The sequence below is a fragment of the Lygodium microphyllum genome, chromosome 15 (genome assembly GCF_053477565.2).
Source record: "Lygodium microphyllum isolate KBCC chromosome 15, Lygodium_microphyllum_v1.1.10, whole genome shotgun sequence".
NCBI classification, from domain to species: domain Eukaryota; kingdom Viridiplantae; phylum Streptophyta; class Polypodiopsida; order Schizaeales; family Lygodiaceae; genus Lygodium; species Lygodium microphyllum.
The window spans coordinates 58,559,821-58,575,631 of NC_141149.1; positions in this window are offsets into that span (position 1 = coordinate 58,559,821).

Here is a 15,811-nt window from a genome sequence, read left to right on the forward strand (position 1 = left end):
ATTACTACGCTGAAGTGAACATGTTCAAGCGTGCTACCCTTGAAGACGCCATCTCCTTAGCTCACGACACTGAAGATAAGTTACGCGGAAGAGATCGACGACCACAGCAATTCCAAGCCAACGGTAATTATGGATCTAAACAATTCAATTCCAATTTTAGAAGGTTTAATCCAGGTCATTTCTCATCACCATCTTTCCGCAAGAATTGGCCTAAACCACCTGCATTACCATCCACTGTCAATCCAAGTCCAAAGCCTATTCCACAAGCAAATCCAAATGTACCCAGACTCCCAGTCATTGCAAATAATGTGACCCAAGCCAAGCCAATAGTATGCTACAAGTGTCACCAGCCAGGGCATCTCGCAGCAAATTGTCATTCAAAGAAGCCATCAGCACATATCAACTACCTTGAAGGTAATGGACGGTGCCCATAGAGTCTGGCACGCCCAATCTCAATGTCCAAATAGAAATAACATATCCGGGCGCATAAGCGCATACAAAATAATAATCGATAATCAATGTCTCAATAGACATAACAAAATATAGGCGTGGTGCCTATCAAAATATAGTCCAAATGTCGAATACCCGCTAGACTCCAATGCTTTCCTCCGCCACTGCTGCTATCTCTACACATCAACTGAAGCATTCACAATCGTTAGTAAAATAATACAATTAAACCGACAAAAGTGAATACCTAGCAGTCTTCAGCTATATAAATAAATCAACTGGTTAGAAATAAATCCTAACCTTAATTTATTACGAGTGCGCACTCTAAACTCATAAACGTTTATTAATTTAATATGCATTTTACGGAATCACCCGCTATGGAATCACCCATGTACACACTAAATTAATGAAACGCCCGAAAAGGACAGACGTCCCCATCAACTTCTCGCACAAAGAATCCTCTTTGTGTATGAGCCCCGGTCATCTAAGTAAGTTTACGGAATCCACCGTAAAACCTCACGGAATCCACCGTGGAATATGCCTCCTGGCATCATTACTCTCAGTCTATGTGATGATTTAAAGTCATATTGATAAAATCACTTGTAAATCTCAATCTTCTTGTAAAAGGATAGACACTGCTCGAGAGTTCTCGTGGTAAGACCTACTAAGATGACTAAAGTGGAACATATAGCAAAGTTTAATGGTGAAGGCTTTCATGCGTGGAAGGAGAAGACCATGCATCATCTTATGCGAAAGGACTTGTGGGACTTGTTTGAAGATGATGCAGATAGCAAGAAGGAAGATGAAGAAGATGGGATCATTAAAGAAGACCACCTCAAAACCAAAGAATGGAAGAAGATGAATAATAAGGCACTAGGCATCATTGCTTGCTGGGGACTAAGTGATGATGTGCTACATCATATCTCTGGCATTAGAGATGCTAGAACTACTTGGGAGAAACTTGACAGGATGTTTGGTACCCAAGCAAAGAATTAAAAGGTAAAATTTCTCATACAGTTTTATAAACTAGATGTCAAAGACAGTGCTTCTACGACCACACACATTAAAAAGTTCAAGAGCCTAAAAACCCAGCTTGCAACTCTTAAGAAGAATATTGATGACGATGAAGCAATAGTCGTACTACTTGCAAGTGTAAATAAGGATCCATATGAGAACCTTGTGTCCACCCTAAGTAATGTTCCCAGTCTCTCACTCAAAGACATTGAACACTCACTACTTGATGAAGAAAGAAAATTTAAAAGCAAAGATGTAAAAGAGCCCAGCTCAAGAGAAAATCTCTTATACACCAAAGGAGCTACTAGACCCAAGGGAAGAGATCTAGGATTCAACACCGACAACAGAAGTTGGATGACATGTCATTATTGTGGTAAAACTAGCCATATTGCCAGTGAATGCTTTCACAAGAAAAGAGCATAGTAGATGTAGAATGACCACCACCAAAGTCAATTCGTGAATGAAGAAGAAGAAGAAGACACTTCCACTACCATCAACAACTCTGACAGATTGTTCTAAAGGAATTTGTTCCCATAGTGGATCTCTATGTTTCCCTTAGTGGATTTTCTTTGTAAAAACCCTTGCCAAAGATGCAAAGTCTCAAGCTTTAACTTGACTAGGCTACCTATGAGCTAGTCTCCTTGGCCATGTTATCATGTAGGGGGACAAAAGCTAGCAAGTGTAGGGACTCATCATTTGAGGAGGGGTCTTGAGAAATAGACAAATGATGTATGCTCCAAGAATAGCTGTACTGAATCCCATATGCACAATGAGGAGAATGGAACAACCCAACTTCTATAAAGCATTGTACTTGAATATCACTTTTATATGAATGAATTAATACAATGTCATGATGCTATGTACTTTTAGTTGAGTGTCTTGTCGTTGTCACTCCTACACAAGATTATGTTTATGAGTCCAAGTTTCCATCTTGGAATCTAATTCACTTGTGTAACATTTTGTCTCTACTTGTCCATGTCATCATGAGTTTGGTCTTCATCTTTCATCCACCATAGCTTTTTTCATGCTCTATATGTGCATAATTTAACACATATGCATATACACATGCCCAAATCTGATGGCCCCCAGAGTAGCTAGTGTAAAGGCTTAGCTTATCTTATCATAGGTCTTGTCAAGGTCCACGTTGACTAACTACCTATAAACTCAGAGCATGGTTCATAGAACAAAATAAGTATAGTAGCATGAATTTTGTGACCAATGACAAAACCATATTTGTGAGATACTGGTGGGGATGGATAGTTTTGGCTAGCATGTGCTTGAATTTGAAGACTAAAGCCTTGGCTAGGACCTTGTAAGGGAACCATCAAATAGTTAGAGGTCTCCACTAGGCTAGCCTAATCCTAGTAGTTATTTTAGTTACCAAATAAATGAGATATTTATTGAAGTCATCAACCATATAACATTTGTTCCTTACCCAATTGAGCATATCTATGAAATCCTAAGCGCAAACATTAAAATTTTCCTGAAATGTTTTTAAAGACATATCCAACCTAAGAGTTTTTCCATGCTTCATGGGATTAATAACAACCTTGATCTCTTCAATTGAGAATATCTTCTACATAATAGATTATTCTTAGGAGGAACTACAATAGCAATATCCTTGAAAGTGTTTAAGCTCCTCTTCATATGAGGGTATAGATGGGGAGGAAAATCCAACTATAGAAGCTAGATTTTCTTGGAAGACCAAGATTATTCCTTCATCATCCCTTGTCATATTCCCTTTCTCATCTTCAAAAAATGCCTTAGCACTTAACCTTGAGCACATTGAAGAAGAAATCAATAGGCCATTCTAAAGCATCTCTCAATTTGACGTTAGCAACTTGAGTACAAAATTATTGATGGTAAAGGTACATTTCAATATCTTAAAGCAACCTATTCAAGTAAAGATCACTAGGAAAAGACACAATGGCTCATAACACTACCTCTCTACATCACATGGCTACATTATAGTCTCTCCTTTGAGCAATAGCCTAAATCCTTCCATGATTCCTTGAAAGTTTGATGGTAGCATAGTCCCTCCTTCAAGTAGCAACCTGAATCCTTCCATGATTCCTAAAATTTTGATGATAGTAGATATGCAAGTATCCACCTAAATTTGAGAGTGATAGTGGGGTCTCTAAGGGCCTTCCATGAGGCCTTTGAGAGTGATACTGTATTGATTATTGGGGATTCTTGCGATTTCCTAATACCATAGATGATTTTAGTGGCTATATGTCACCAAATGTCTATTCTTTTATTTTTTTAATTTTTTTTTCCAAAACTCGAGTAGGTTGAGTTATAACTCTAAAAATTTTTGTTGGCCAACATTTCTAAGGTATATCAAGATTTTGAAGGCTCTTTTGCCATTCATGTGAAACAAATATTGAAAGAAATATATTAAATTCGCCACAGAATCTATAAGTTATGGGATATATATGGAAACATTCACCACATGTACATATGTACTCATACACGTAGTACATACATAGACACATGTCACATACTACTTATCCTTGCTCCTTCTTTATATACTCATACACATGACTCACACACACCCCCCTCTACACACACACATTACTTAGCATTACATCTACTTGTGTATTCATACATACATATACACAATTCTTAGAACCAAAAGGTTTGAGGTACTCATGGTCCAATAACTTGAGCTAGTTAGATCTTTGAAGCATGCAACTTGAAAGTTGCAAAGCAAGACAAAGCTCTACCTAAAACCCATAAATGCTAAGGGACTTTCCCTCTTCATAGACTTGAGCACAAATAATACCTCCCCTTCAATGAATGATTTATCCAAGAGCAAGCTAATTTCAGCAAGGTGCCAAGGACTCTCTCCATTTCCACATCCAAGATTTTAGCAACATACTAGGACCAATCAACAACACTATTGGGCTAGCACTAAGAGATGCTACCTAGTCATCAGTAAAGTTGCATATATTTTCATCCTAAATATATAAATGTGATAGTTATTTAAGATAAAAATAGATGCACCTTTACTGATGACTAGTATGCTAGTTATTTAGGATGAAAATAGATGCACCTTTATTGATGACTAGGATATGTTAATAACTAGCATACTAGTCATCAGTAAAGGTGCATCTATTTTTATCTTAAATATCTATCACATTTATATATTTAGGATGAAAATAGATGCACCTTTATTGATGACTAGGATATGTTAATTTTTTCCACAAGCATCTCTTAGTGCTAGCCAAAGTTCAGCCCAATAGTGTTGTTGATTGGTCCTAGAATGGACCAATCAACCTAGGACCAATCAACAACACTATTGGGCTCAACTTCGACTAGCATTGAGAGATGCTAGCTATTTAGGACGAAAATAGATGCACCTTTACTGATGACTAGGATGTGCTAATGTTTTCCACAAGCATCTCTCAGTGCTAGCTGAAGTTGAGCCCAATAGTGTTGCTGATTTGTTTTCCACAAGCATCTCTCAATGCAAGCCAAAGTTGAGCCCAATTGTGTTGTTGATTGGTCCACTCATCAACAACACTATTGGGCTCAACTTCTATTAGCACTGAGTGATGCTTGTGGAAAACATTAGCACATCCTAGTCATCAGTAAAGGTGCATCTATTTTCATCCTAGATAAATATGATAGTCTCTCTTTGATGCTTAGCTTTGAGAGAATTGAAGTGAAATTGATATGGAGCATCTCTCTGTCAAGATTGTGGGAGAGAAGGAAGGAGTCTCACTTGTAGCTTTCTTGCTTGCACAATGGGGGAATACACACAAGGGTGGAGGCTGAAAACAGTTTTCCTCTTCTTAGTTGTGTAAGCCAAAAGAACTCTAGTACAAAGAAATAGAAGAACCCTATATATGGGTCTCAAACCAAACTCAACTAACTAAGGTGGCATACTAACTGAGCCACGAACTAGAGTAGATAAGGATAGCTATCATGTAGCTATTATTCATGGGCGGTGTACCAACCGCATCTGCAACTAACACGTCGGTGACATAAATGCACAACGGTCACCCCGGCATATCACGAGTGGAGCTCGATATCTCAACACTCCCCCTCGAGCTCAATCCCAATTCCTGCACACCAAGCAGGTCTCTGAACTTGCGCAGCTTCTCTGCGCCCAATGCCTTCGTGAATATGTCAGCTATCTGATCCTTTATGTTGACATAAACTAGATCAATAAGACCTAGTAAAACCCTCTTCCGCACATAGTGATGATGCACCTCAATGTGCTTTGTTCTAGCATGATAGACTGGGTTATTTGCCAAGTGTATACTGCTCATGTTGTCACAATAAATGACAATTGGCCCATCTGTAGGCTGATGCATATCATAAAGTAGCTTATGCAACCAAGCTACCTCACATGCAGCCATTGCTGCGCCCCTGTACTCAGCCTCTATGCTGGATAAGGCAACTGTAGGCTGTTTCTTGCTGCTCCAAGTGACTGCAGCACTCCCAAAAGAGAACACATATCCACTGGTAGATCGTCTATCAGAAATGCTACCAGCCCAATCAGCATCAGTGTATCCATGCAACTGTATCTGAACCCCAGTCTCATAAAGTAGTCCATACTGCAATGTGGACTTCACATACCTGAGTATGCGTCTAGTCGCATCCAAATGCGATTTCCTTGGAGCCTGCATAAACTGACTTACCAATCCAACAGCATAGCTCAAATCTGGCCTGGTAATAGTCATATAAATCAAACTTCCTACTATGCGTCTGTACATAGTAGGGTCTTCCAGAAGCTCACCTGCATCTGTGCTCAGCTTCACATTCTGCTCCAAAGGAACTGAAATAGGCTTACAGCCTGTCATCCCATATTTGGACAGCATGTCCAATCCATACTGCCTCTGCAAGAGCTGTATCCCACTTGGTGATCTAATCACCTCAATGCCCAAGAAATAACGCAGCTCTCCCAAATCCTTCATCTCAAACTTCTACTTCAATAGCATTTCCACATGAAGGATATCTTCATCATTGTCACTTGTCATAATCAAATCATCAACATAAATGACAAGTAGCATAATACCTTTCTCTGTTTTTCTCACATAAAGTGAGAAATCTGCCTTGGAAATCTGAAAGCCAATAGTGACAAGATACTGTCCTATCTTGTCAGACCATGCTCTAGGTGCTTGCTTCAAGCCATACAAGGCTTTCTTCAACCTGCAAACAAACTCAGGATGAACAGCATGCACATAACCTGGTGGCTGCTCTATATAGACCTCTTCTTGCAAATCACCATGCAAGAAGGCATTCTTTACATCCATCTGATGTAAAGACCATCCCTTTGATGCAGCCATAGCAATGACTGCTCTTACGGTTGCCATCCTTGCAACCGGACTGAATGTTTCTTCATAGTCAATGCCATATGCTTGTGCATACCCCTTGACTACTAATCTTGCCTTGTATCTATTCACAGAACCATCTGCATTGTGCTTCACCTTATAAACCCACTTACAGCCAATTGCATTCTTACCTTTAGGCAAAGGTACTAACTCCCATGTAGCATTTGCTTCCAACGCATCCATTTCTTCATCCATGGCTTTCTCCCATTTTTCTTTTCCCATGGCTTGCTCAAAAGAAGTGGGTTCTGGTTCCTGTATCACTTTGACCATATAAGCATAGTGAATGGCTGTAAATCCATCATATTTCAGCCTATCCACAGGATACCTAGGCTCTGGTAGATTTGCGCAAAGTAGGTTCACTCCCAGGTGCTCTCAAAACATCCCTGGTCTTCCTTACTCCAGGTGTAACAATAGAAGGAATACCCAACTCATCATCAATGCTATGTTCTGAGCCACTGGATTCACCATCCACATAAGAGTGACCTGATTCACATCAAACATGGGATGATCTACCTTCTCTTTTCCTTTCCGTGAAACCTGCATACCACTATCTGCATTGTTTTGAGGAGATTCTCCTGATCTCAATCTTCCTGTCCATGGCGAATAATATGAACCACTGCTAGAGGACACTCCAGGTCCACTAATATTTTGTGACTGCTGCTGTGAATTCTGTGCAACATTACCATTTTGTGCATCTACACCATCAATCACATTTATTGGTTTATACCAGCTACTCATCTCATCAAAAACAACATCTCTGCTCACTGTAAACTTACGAGTAGAAGGGTTATAGCATCTATGCCCTTTTTGCTGTAGAGAGTAACCAATAAAGATGCACTTCTCAGCTTTTGGATCCAACTTGGATCTCAACTCATCTAGCACATGTACATAGGCAATGCAACCAAAAATTTTCAAATGAGAAATATCTGGTTTCCTACCAGTATACCTCTCCTCTGGAGTCATCCCATGTATTGGTGCAGTGGGAGTCCTGTTCATTATATAGACTGCTGTAGCAACTGCTTCAGCCCAATAGAAATCTGGCAGGTCTTTTTCATTGAGCATGGCATGAGATACCTCTCCAATATGCTTGTTTTTCCTTTCTGCAATTCCATTTTGTTTTGGGGTATGACTACATGAATATTGCTGCTTTATGCCATGCTCCTGCAGAGGAACCTTGCAAACTCATTTGAGAGGTACTCTCCCCCTCCATCTGACCTTAGGCATTTTATTTGCAGGCCTGTTTCTTTTTCAACCATAGCTTTAAGAGTTTTGAAATGCCCAAAAACTTCACTTTTCTTTTTTATAAAATACACCCAAACTTTTCTGCTATAGTCATCAATAAAAGTGACAAAATAATGACAGCCTCCAAGAGATGCAGCTTTAGTAGTCCACACATCAGAGTGGATTAATTCCAATGGCTTCTCACTCTCTTGAACATGACTAGGAAATGGTTTCCTTGCCTGTTTTCCAAATTGGCATGCTTCACATATCTTATGCATTTCTGCAACCTTGAATTTAGGCAATCCTGCAACAATATTTTGGGCCTGCATTAATTTAAGTCGTTGTACATTAACATGACCAATGCGTTTATGCCAGATATTAATATCTGCAACTACACCGGTCCCATGTGCAAACATTGCTGCACTCAATTCAGACATGTCTGCATCCAACGTAAACATTATGCCCTTCTTCTTTCCTTTTGCTATCAAGCGACCTTTATTTTTCATATCCTCAACAAAGCATCCATGAGGATTAAATCTGACCTGCAAGCCCTGCTCAACCATTTGACTAACAGAAACCAGATTCTTGGTGATATTCGGGACATGAAATACATCGGGCACGTATTTCTTTTTCCCATCCTGCATAGACAAAGGAATTTTTCCAATCTGCACAATAGGATGTGCAGTATCATCACCAGTCTCCACAAATCCTGATTTTTCCATTTTCCTTGCATCCTCCATCCATTCTGCATGACCTGTCATGTGGTTTGATGCACCTGAGTCAATATACCACACATCGTTGCTTTCTTCTGCACTTGTCACAGAATTATTCATGTGCTGCACCATAAACAAATGCTCATTTCTGTCATCACCCTGTCTATTAGAAGATGCATAATTCCCTTGTTGCAATTTTCCATTCATGATGTCATTCTGCTTTTTATAGCAGTCTTTAGCCATATGACCCATTTTACCACAGTAGTAGCATTTAACATTAGTGTAGGTATTTTGGCCTCTTTGCCATCCACCACGACCTCTTTGGCTCCCCCTGCCTCTAGAGTTACCACATCCTCCTCCATAGGACTGGTTTTCTTGAGTTTGCTGCATATTCTGATTTCTACCACGGCCTCCAAATCGGCCTCCTCTACCTCTGCCTCTATCTCTTCCAACATTTGAGTAGAAGACAGCTTCCTTTGAAGTTCCTCCTGAAGAAGATGCACCACCATTTCTCTGCTCCTCAGAAATTAGAAGAGCAATCAACCCCTCAAAATCAGAAAATCTTTCACGAACAGAAATGGATGTCCGAAACTATGCATAATCCTTTCCTAGACCATTCAAGGTCATAGAAACTAAATCATCATCTTCCACTGGCGACCCAATGGAAGCAAGTGCATCTGCAATCTTCTTCACCTTCATGTGGTAGTCATTGATGCTCATACTTTCTCTTTGCACATTATGCAACTCTTGCTTGAGCTGCATTTTCCTGGCTTGCGTATTTGTGCTATACATTTTTGACAAAGTATCACATGCCTCCTTTGGCATACTTGCATCCTGAATATGCACAATCATGGAGTCTGATATACTGATAGACAGCTAGTACATAACTTTCCTGGCTCTCTCATGCCATGCTTTGAATGCCTGCATTTGCTATTGATTGGGAACATCAGGAAGAACTGGTTCTTCTTCATTTCCTGCAACAAATTCCCAATATCCTTTTCCCATAAGGAAATTCGTCATTCTAAACTTCCATGCTTGGAAGTTGTTCTTGTCAAGATTTTCATTGACAATCTGTGTAAGAGAATTAGACGCCTTTACAGAACACTGCAAAAAAGTCTGTCACTGCAAAAAACACAGCTTCACCCTCACAAGGGCAAATCTGCAAAACTGGCGAAAGTGGTATTTGACCACACAGTCACTTCCTAGTGACGATTTTGCATAAACAGGAACCAAGGATGATTTTGTAACTCCCAATGTCTCTGTACACAGGCATACGATGCAATTTCTATAGTAACTTTCACTGACCTGTAGAACTGTGGCTGCACAGCATACAACTGGGCCTTTTCCTGAGTGCGTGCATAAAACTTCCGCCTCCAAAATAGGCCCCGAAATGGCCTCAAATAAAAAAAACAAGGTCACCAAGGCCTAAAGCCCTTTTCCTGCAACATATACTGCCCTCTTGCTTCACTGCGAAGGGTGTCTCAACCTGAGACAATGCACTCTTGCAATTTCCGGCTGTGCTACCTACAGAGATCTACTCCCAAAACAGAAAATGAAAGCAACACTGCTCCTCTTACCAGAACACCGCGAGCTTGGCTTGCTTTCTTGAGCTCCTTACCACGAACAAGGCTCTGATACCATGTCAAGATTGTGGGAGAGAAGGAAGGAGTCTCACTTGTAGCTTTCTTGCTTGCACAATGGGGGAATACACACAAGGGTGGAGGCTGAAAACAGTTTTCCTCTTCTTAGTTGTGTAAGCCAAAAGAACTCTAGTACAAAGAAATAGAAGAACCCTATATATGGGTCTCAAACCAAACTCAACTAACTAAGGTGGCATACTAACTGAGCCACGAACTAGAGTAGATAAGGATAGCTGTCATGTAGCTATTATTCATGGGCGGTGTACCAACCACATCTGCAACTAACACGTCGGTGACATAAATGCACAACGGTCACCCTGGCATATCACGAGTGGAGCTCGATATCTCAGCACTCTCAGGAGGTTCCACCTAACTTTGCAAGAGGATCCAAATCAAAAGTTGGAGCTACTAAACATACAATGATAAGTAATCATCTCGATCAAGAGGTTGGGACCCTCAAGGTGGTTAGCTGTGTGCTTCATAAGGATGTCCATCATTTTTTCCACATTGGCCCTTTGGATTGAGACAAACTTTTGTGGAGTACTAGGGAATTGCCTTCTTATGCATATACTTCAAGCTAAGTTGAGTAACACCTTAGTAGGATCGAGACTCATGTCTATGGTAGAGTGATAGTTGTGTAAACACAAGCATTTGTAGTACATGGTGCAAGTGAAACTCACGAGTCACTACATGGTCTAGGGACTAAAATAGACGTAGCTAGTTTTCCAAGCAGCTCAACAAGATAGAGGTACTCCGATATTACCTTTTTCAATGACATTTGTATACATGGTGGTATTACTTTTTGATTATAAGTCACTTGTGGATGAGGGAATGAGAAATTTGACACAAAAGAAAAAGGCTTGTAGGTGATAACTCTAGCAAGATATGTTGAAGAATTTTAGAGCTAGCAATGTGGGTTGAGGGCTAGAAGTTATAATTTAGGTGTGAAGCACCAACCTGGGTGCATAGAATGGAGTAAAAGCATTTACAAGTCTAATATTTATGTGAAAAAACCTTACATGACTATTGATTAATAGTTGTCTGCACCCACAATGTTCTCCTAATGATAGTAATTCCATGGCTTCTTTGTGATCAAAGGTAGAATTATCTTCTACATATGCTTCTGTTAAACCTCAAATGAACAAAGGTGGAAAATCTGAAAAAGCTAAAGTAGAAGAAAAAGGCCAAGGAAAAGTGATTTGAAAGACAAAGGGGTACAAGGAAAAGCGCAAGTTAATACTTTTGTAAAAGAGCGCAAGTGCATCATGATTTAATTTAAGGAGCGACGGGCTCTCACCCATGCAATTTGTAAATGCAGATGGGTGGTGGAAAGGAAGCTATGAAGATAGAAGGACAATGGGAAAAAGGGCCTAGGCATATTCCACGGTGGATTTAGGAATGACCGCCCTTGTCAACTTTATATAAAAAAGGGCCTAGGCATATTCCACGGTGCCCATAGAGTCTATGGGCACCGTGGAATATTACATGTAAAAAAGGGGACAAGGGGATGACCGCCCAAAAGGGATTTAGGGTTTTGTATATAAAGTTGAAAAGTGAATGAGAAGCTCATTCTTGTGTGTTTGGTTCCGTTGCCGAGACCAACAGATTCAAGCCTTGAGCACCTGCGCGCTTCGAATCGAGCGCATTGAAGTAGGGTTTTCCTTGAACCAGTGCTTGAACTAGATAGGTAGGAAGTGCGGGAGTTTGAATAGGTATTCGATTTCCTTAGCAAGTAGGTTTTTGTTGTTTTTAACTTGGGAAAGCATGATGGAGTAGTGTAGGTATTTTCCTTATAATTTTTCTTGCATTGAGGAAGGATAAGAGCAAAACAGTGGAGTAAACAATAGGGTTTTCTGTTGCTGTATAACAGGCTGAAACAGGAAAATAGGGGCACAGATTCAGATTTTTGGCTGGAAGAGTATGAGGGATTAATTTTTGAGGGTACAATAGGCTAGGATGGGGCAATAAGAGGCCCAGGGAACCAGGAAAGACCATAGTGAGCTTGAAAGCCAGGGAGAGAGCGAGAGAGAGCGAGAGAGAGAGAGAGAGAGAGAGAGAGAGAGAGAGAGAGAGAGAGAGAGAGAGAGAGAGAGAGAGAGAGAGGTGGGGAGACCTCTGAAGAGTCGACCGATTCGAGCGCCACAGTGATTCCAGGTAAGTCTGGCATTTTCTTGTAGTGTTTTGTACCTATTTGGAAGGCATGGGAAAATTCCGTGGAGTAGGCGTTGACCTTGAGGCATCGCACGCAACCCACGGGCCGTCGTCTGTGCCGTCAAACTAGTCTGTCTGATTCCCAGAATCGGACCATTCAATTTCAGGGTCGGACCGTCCGACTGCTAGAATTGGACCACCCTATTTGATCCCATTCCCGGAATCGGACCACTGCGAGAATCGGACCTTGTCTCAAAATTGGACACTCGAACCCCAAAAAATCGGACACATTGAAAATCGGACTTCAGAATCAGACACACGAAAATTGGACGCAAGGAATCGGACGAGCTCAGAATCGAACGCTTGTCAAAATCGGACGTCCAATTCCAGAAATTGGATGTGATCAAAATCGGACCAGTGGGCCGATTGGACCAACCCAAAATTGGATGTCCGATTTTGATAATCGAACTCTTGAAAATCAGACGTCTGAGAATCTGATAGAAAACTGTCAAAATTGGACAGGTATCTAGAACACAAACTTTGGCACATCTAAACCTCGAAATTGACCCCAAAGGCTACTAGAGCTAAAGGCACATCATAGATCCATCATTGGGCTAAAACTTAGAGAAAGTAGTTCAAAATTTGGCTATAAATGGTCCTCCAAATTGCGCATGGCATTTACCGTAACCTCTGCACCTCCCCCTCCACACCTCCAAATTTGGCTATAACCGGTCCTCCAAATTGCCCCCTCCTCACCTCCCCAAGTAGATTGGAGAGAAAACACGCGTCGTGACACGTCCTCAAGATTAGACCCTAGTGTAGTAATGGCTCTACACAAGCATAGATCTCCACTTACAAAGCAACAAATAGAAGCCCACACCCAAACAAAGACAAAAAGAGACCCTAGAACCTCACCAGGCCAATCTAGCCATCAAGGGAAAAAAGGCCACACCACAAGAACACAAAGACATTGTGTTCAGACCGTGTCTAGTCATAGCAAAATGCAACATCAACAAGCTACAAATGCGAAGATGACTAGACATGACACTCTTGACGAGAGATGTACCTTGAGCAGCACTGCACAGACAACCCAAGACATCGGTGGAGAATCCACATATGGTTGTGCAATTGGGGACTCAAGGGCATTTTTCAGAAGGCTTAAATTTACAAGCCAATACCCAAAAGACGAAGACATAGTACCACCTCCTTATCTTAGGGTCAAACTCACCGTGAAAAGAGAGCATACTCTTGATGCTCTAATTGATGAAGGAGCAGATTTTAATATCTTGACCTATGAATCATGGACCCTACTAGGCCAACCAGAGCTCACACCGACTAATGCAACTCTTAGCCCTTATGGGGGACACCCACAAGCATTCATAGGGAAGTGCAAAATCCTTGCAACAATTGAAACTAAAAGCTTGCCTATCCTATTTCATGTCCCTCCAAATAGTGCTAATTACGGGAAGGAAACCCTCCTAGGAAGACCCTTCAAAAGGGCGACCAAGTGTGAGGCCGACTATGTAGCACAGAGGATACACCTGACACTACCGGGTGTGAGGATAGTCACAACCTTTAGCAAGGGTCACCTCATCGAACCTCGAGGGAAAGGCAAGGAAGGTGCTGACATAACAGTCAAGCCTACTAATGAGAGCAAGGACTTGTTGGAAGAGTTGATACAAGCACAGGTCGAACAATGAGAACCAGTGATTGAGTGAGGCCATGCCTAAAACAAGAAGGTCAAAAGACAATGCCAAGGATGGGCTTTGGACTTACAAATATCGTAGAAGACCCCAAAAGAAGCCCAAGCCTTATAGACGAAGGCATCAATGGAGGGTCAATACAACGCCGAGATGGATATCCAAAGCATTGCTACGTGCTCAAGGGTATTATGCAGGTAATCAATGGATTTAGGTACCAAAATCCCCTGCTAAACCACCTCTATCAGCTGAAGACCAGATTGCATCAAAAACAACGAAGCGCAGGAGGAAATCTAAGAGAAACTTTAGGTCTCGAGGCAAGAAACCAAACATGAGTGTTTGAAAGAAAGAGCCTCAACCTAGCATGCTTAATAAGCAGATGTCATATGTAACCATTGAGCGTGCACAAAGACCACTAGTGCTCAATGAGCTTTTGACTTCTCGAGAAGATAATGAGCACCAGAGGCACAAAGCTGCTTGTGAGAAGGCTGATTGCTCAACAAAGCAAATGACACAATCGTCTAATAGCCTCGAGCAAATCATTCAGCTAGTGCCAAGTCCACCTAAGAGTCCTAGATCTCCTACACCCTCTTTTTCCAAACAGACACAGGAAGCACAACAACAGTCGTCAAGGGCACCTGCTCAATCCCAATCTCTATCTCCATCTAAGCTTCCAAATGTCCAAGAGGTGGGACATGACACCATCCATAGCTCTCGACCCAAGGATATGCCTGTGCAACCTAAGGTGACTAGATCAACTCATGCTCGATCTACACAGGTGAATGCTCAAAGGGCAACAAAAGACACGACCACTTCTGATCGCCCTAGGGACTTGACACTGCAATCTACTAGTAGTAGCCGGTCCACTGAAATAGCCGCCACTACATCCAATCAGGGATCACAGCAATCACAGCCCTTGGCTATGACAATGCCCCTTGCGGAACGTGTCCTTAGTGGTTTACCTTTGGAGGAGGTGGTCACAACCAACTTCATTGACAACTCCAGCACTTCCCAAGCGCCTGGAGTCTAGGCTGGAGGAGTTAAACAAAAGGGAAGAGCTAGATTCTCCAAAAAGGGAGGCAGTTGTACCATCACAACCTAGCGAGGCTATTCTGCAGGCTAGGGCTATGTCCCATAAGGACACACTAGAGAAAGAGAATGTTGAGGCCCAACCAAGCACATCAACAATTGACCTGGTCCAGGGTCCTGAGTCGTTGAGAGATACACCTTCACTAACCAAGAAAAAGAGGAGAAAACAATGAAAACAACAGTAGTTGCAGGTGGTTGTGGACCCCAAGAACATTGAGATAAAGAGCGCTAGAGAGCTTAGGAATAAAGCATCGAGTCCATCCAACCAATGAACCCATTGATGCCTCTCCTAATAGCGGTGAAACCTCAAACACATCCGTGTGCTCTGAAAAATCAAAGCAGTCATTGCCATCAATGACTGCTTGCAACACTCAATCCACCGACAACAAAACTTGCATTGACCAATTAAGAGTGGATACAATGTTGTCACAACAGGGTGACAAATTTATACCAGTCATATCCAAGGAGAACCATGACGCAATAACGAAGCCTTA